Here is a 6,000-nt window from a genome sequence, read left to right on the forward strand (position 1 = left end):
TTTCTCCAGCATTTTTGTGTACCGAAGATACACGAGAAATGTCTTACGTGGTTGATCTTTGTTCTAGATCTCAGTGGGGTTGCCTGCGTTTGAAGATATCAAAAAAACAAATCAGCTACAACTTTCAGTCTGAAGAAGGCTCCCGTCCCGAAACGTAGTCTGCATTAATAATAATAATAATGGATGGGATTTATATAGCGCCTTTCTAATACTCAAGGCGCTTTACATCGCATTATTCATTCACTCCTCAGTCACACTCGGTGGTGGTAAGCTACTTCTGTAGCCACAGCTGCCAGGGGGCAGACTGACGGAAGCGTGGCTGCCAATCTGCACCTACGGCCCCTCCGACCACCACCAATCACTCACACACATTCACACACAGGCAAAGGTGGGTGAAGTGTCTTGCCCAAGGACACAACGACAGTATGCACTCCAAGCGGGATTCGAAGCGGCATTCCCTTCACATATGCTGCCTGGCCCGCTGAGTTCCTTCAGCACTTCGTGTTTTGCCCAACTTTTCATAGATTTCACAAGATCATAAGTGATAGGAGAAGAATTAGGCCATTAGGCCCATTAAGTCTACTCCGCCATTCAATCATAACTGATCTATCTCTCACTCGTAGACCCATTCTCCTGCCTTCTCCCCATAACGTCTGATACCTGTACTAATCTATCTCCCTGGCAATGCTGCGGGAACAACTACCCTCAGTTGGAAACATACTTCATTCTGAATGAGGTGGTTGAAGGCTCAATCTCCATTTATGAGTTAAATATCGTGACCTCTGGTTTCTGAGCAAACCACAAAATAATTCAACAGGCCGGACAGCATCTATGGATGGAAAAGAATGGGTGATGTTTCGGGTCAGGATCCTTCTGTCCTTTTCCCTCCATTGATGATGCCTGGTCTGTTAAGTTTATCATATTATTTTTTATGATTATATGTTCTGTTGTGCTGCAGCAAGTAAGAATTTCATTGTTCTATCTGGGACGTATGACAATAAAACACTCTTGATTCTTGAGTTCCTCCAGCACTTTGTTCTTTGCTAATGATTAAGTGGCTTTGTATCAAATATTTTTTGTAGGGTGCTTTCCTTGTTATCCCAACCAATGTTTGTACTAGAAATAACATCACTATACAGGCTATTAAGATATTACTTTTTTTGGAACTGGCCTTTCATAAGTAGGTTGCTAAGTGAATACAAAATATAATGCTATTTAATATAATTGGCCATTTGATTTGAATGTAAGAGTCTCGCCCTCATTGCCATTGACAGTTTCTGTGAAGAGTTGGTTTGTGTGGGGAATCAAACTCTTTCGAAGCTTATAGTCAGCATGTTTGATGTTACAGGAATTTTGCAAGATTAGATATTCCCAAACCTGAAAGAGTTAGTTATTAATTGATTGTTGTCATATTTAAGCTTTCCTGTTGTAAAGAGCCATGATGGGATGGGATTGCATGATGGGATTTCGACAACTCCCATCATGACAAGGGTTTTTTTTTAACTTAAATTGAATAGTTCACAGCTCTCTTACAAGTTTTTTTATGTAAGTGGAAGAGGTTAATCAGATAAGAAGGGGCCCAGAGGATGCCATTGGGATGACTGGCTTTTGGCAAAGAGTGAAAAACAACTCCATATTTGGAGGTGGCTGATGGTTTTTGTACATTACATCATGCAATTGGTTTTATATCTGTACGTATATAAACTCGGGTTTTCTGGTATTTCTTTGTGTGTGCTGCTGGAGATTCAGATGTAAAACTGTTGCCTCTAGGTCTCTAGGTCCACACCCGTCAGGCGTTAAATTAAAGCTTTGTATGGTCTTAATAATTTGTACTTTGTCTATCTTTTTAAGTGAACTTTTTCAAACATGGATGAAATGCTGAACCAAAAGCAGTGGTTGATGGTTGGTGCAGACTCAATGGGCCAAAGGCCTGTTTCTTTGCTGTATTTCTTTACAACTAACTAGTATGAGTAGAGAATGCTGGTTCAGAGAATAGAGACTGCAAATACATGAAATTCAATAACATACATTCAAGAAATGTTGCTAAAATGCAAAAAAAAAGTTTACAAAGCACAGATCTTGTGGCAGTGACAGCAACAGCAAGCCAGGTGGTGATAATATCCTTAGCACCCTGTTTCTTCCATGGGACATTATTTCTAGATTTGCTTTGTGTAACCCATCTCATTTATTGGGACAAAGTGACACTGGGGACGGTTTGCAACAGGACCCTGAGATAGATATATAATTGGGAAAAATGCCCAGGGACAGCACTGTGGTGCAGTTGGTACAGCTGCTGCCTCACAGCACTAGAAACCTGGGTTCGATCCTGACCTCAGGTGCTGTCTGTGTGGAGTTTGCACATTGTGACAACATGGATTTCCTCCAGGTACTCCGGTTTCCTCCCACATCCCAAAGAGGTGCAGGTTTGTGGGTTAATTGGCCTCTGTAAATTGTCCCTCGTGTGTCGGGAGTGAATGAGATAGTGGGATAACACAGAACTAATATGAATTTATGATCTGTGGTTGGCATGAACTCATTGGACTGAAGGGCCTGTTTCCATGATGAATCTCTAAACTAATTTGATTTTAGTTTGTAAATAATAATTTCTGCTGGATGTGCCAATAAAATATTGGGCAAAACCAACACAGCGATGAACTCAGATTCAAACAAGTTCACACTCATGGTTATCTGGAGGATAACCAGAGGAGGGGGTAGAGAACGATACAATTACAATGTTTAAGAGGTATTTGGACATGTACTTGGATTGGAATGGTGTAGAGGGATTCGGGCCTAATGCAGACAAATGGGATGTGTGTAGGTAGTCATCGCAGTCAGGGGGACAAGGTGGGCCAAAAGGGCCAATTTCTATGATTCGGTGTTTGAATAAGGTCACCCCCCCTCCCCCCGTCCCACTCTTCTAAACTGCAAGGAATGCAGCTCCAAATGTTCTAGCCTATTTAAATAGGACAACCCTCTCATCCAACAAATGAGCTGGCTGTATATCTTTTGAACTGTCTCTAATACTATTACATCTTTTTTTAATCTGCACCACATTCTTGGTGTGGCTTCATCAACACCTTGTACAGCTATAACAATAGAAACCTATTTTAAAATTCAAATTCTTTCTCAATAAATGTCAAAATGCCAGTTGCCTGTTGAACTTGGTTGCCGACATTTTGAGAGCCGTGCACTAGAACATCACGTATTTGCAGTCTCTCCATTTAGATAATAATCTGCTTTTTATTTTTCTTACTTAAATGCATGACCTCACATCTCCTCATATTAACCTGTTCAGTGCCACACCCGAGTATACTCGGATCATGGCCACTAGAGAAAATAAAAACTTGGCCGTGAACAGTTTCAACTCCATTTGTCAGATTTTCACCCAATCACTTAATCTATCTAGAGTAGTAGGGTCTCGACTTGAAACGTCACCCATTCCTTCCCTCTAGAGATGCTGCCAGTCCTGCTGAGTTATTCCAGCATTTTGTGTCACTTCGATTAAACTAGCATCTGCAGTTCCTCCCTACAGACGTAATCTACTATATCATTGCAAAATCACAAAATCATTGTCACAACATGCCCTGCCACCTATTTAATTTGGCAAACTTGGAAACTTCACAATTCATTTGCTGCTCCAGGTCATTAATGTAAATAGTAAATAAATGAAAGATGAGATTGGAACACTGCTTACATGTGTGAAAAGGACTAATTTATTGCAGCTATTATTTCTATGTGGCAGCCAATTTTTAATCCATACTAACACGTTCCCTGTAACCTGCCGGGTTTTTAATTTATACTCCAGCCTCAAAAATACCTTTTGTAAATAAAGGTTGCCCTCTATCAGCCCTTCCTGGCTCACCCTCAAAAACGGTGAGCAAATTTGTCAAACGTAATTTATCTTTATTTAAATATATTGACTAGGTTTGACCAAATTACTTTCCAAAATGATTAGTTATTTCCTAATTGATTATAGAGCAACAAAAGGAAAACATAGTCACAATGCAAAATTAATGTCCAGTATAGTGTATTTTGATTAAACACACTATACAAACTACTCCTTGAATCTAACTGCAAATATACTGCTAATTTTCTAAATCAGTACGTATAACAATGATTAAAAAAAGGAAGAAAGACATAACAAGCTCGAGTAACTCAGCGGGCAGCATCTCTGGAGAGAAGAAATGGATGACGTTTCGGGTCGAGACTCTTCTTCGGACTGGAGAAAAGGAGCTTCCCCTGATGTGGGAAGGCAAATTAAAATAATTAAAATTTGCAATAGCTTTATGTGGAATATTTTATTGTTGAAAACATCACAATGGTGTGAAAAGCATGAAACAAACTCTCCCAAGAACAATACTCTTCATCCAAGTACCTAGTTTCATCAGATAGCCCTTGCTTTCTCTCTCCTTCCCCTTCCCAGTTCTCCCACTAATGTTACTGTCTTCGCCTATATTCTATCTTTGTCCCGCCCCCTCCCCTGACATCAGTCTGAAGAAGGGTCTCGACCCGAGACGTCGCCCATTCCTTCTCTCCATAGATGCTGCCTCACCCGCTGAGTTACTCCAGCATTTTGTGTCTACCTTCGATTTTACCAACATCTGCAATTCTTTCTTACATATTTACGTGGAATATCAGCATCAGCAGAAGCTGATACCTCAAGCGCTGAAGCCTGCTTTAATCCAAAAGCGTATTCAGGAGAAACACGATATTCAGAAACGGTCGCACGACAAATCATGCAAACCCCTCTTGCCTCTACTGCCGGGCCAGGTCGTTCGTTTACAAACTACCAGGGGACATTCCCATCTGGCTACTGTTGTCGGCACAGCTGACGAACCTCGGTCTTACCTTGTGGACTATGAGGGGACAGTCTACCGCAGAAGTCGTCAACATCTGCTTGCTGTGCGAGAACCCCGTCCGCCGCCGGCAGGACCCTATGCTCCACCGCTTCAGTTCCAGCCGTTCGCTGCTGAACCTTCTACCGATCCCCGCATGCCCCACACTCCTCGCTTGTCCCATACTCCTCCACGAGCAGCGGCCGTGGCTAACCGCGGGATTACCCCTCCTGCACACTTCCCCTTTCAGCCACCACAAGCCTCTCCCACGGCTTTTCCGCTTCCGGGTTCGCCCCCTCCCTCTAATCTTTCCGGTGAAGGAGGGGAGGGCTTGGTCTGTACGCGTTCGGGCCGCATTAGTAGACCGCCTGATAGATATGGAGAATTTGTTTAACTAATGGCATGGGTGCTCACTATACTCACTCTTTAAGGGGGAAGGATGTAGATTGGTTTATGCATGCAACCAATCATATATAGGTTAGCATCACTAACCCCGCCTTACTGTATCATTTATATTAACACCCACTTCCTATGCTACGCAGTTCGGTAGCAGACAGGAGGCAGTGACTACTAAAATGCTGTTAAGTCTGTATGTGGATTAAACATGATCTTAAACTACGTGTTGTGTAGATGTCATATTTACACCTAGTGTATGCCTAGTTGACTTTGCCTGAACACCTCTGTCAGTGGATCACCAACTTCCTGACAGACAGGAAGCAGCATGTGAGGCTGGGAAAGCACATCGCGGACCCGCAGACCTTCAGCATAGGATCACCGCAAGGCTGCATACTCTCCCCTCTCCTTTACTCTCTCTACACCAACGACTGAACCTCCACAGACCCCTCTGTCAAGCTTCTCAAGTTTGCAGATGACACAACCCTGATTGGACTGATCCAGGATGGGGCGCAATCTGCCTACAGACAGGAAGTGACACAGCTGGTGGCCTGGTGCCATCGCAACAACCTGGAGCTCAATGCTCTTAAGATGGTGGGCTTGATTGTAGACTTTAGGAGAGCTCCCCCTCCCCTCCCCCCACTCATAATCAACAGCACCACAGTCACATGTGGAGTCATTTAAGTTCCTTGGAACCATCATCTCCAGGGACCTTAAATGGGAGGCCACCATCGACTCCACAGTCAAAAAGACCCAACAGAGGATGTACTTC

Source organism: Amblyraja radiata, chromosome 1 (genome assembly GCF_010909765.2).
Source record: "Amblyraja radiata isolate CabotCenter1 chromosome 1, sAmbRad1.1.pri, whole genome shotgun sequence".
NCBI classification, from domain to species: domain Eukaryota; kingdom Metazoa; phylum Chordata; class Chondrichthyes; order Rajiformes; family Rajidae; genus Amblyraja; species Amblyraja radiata.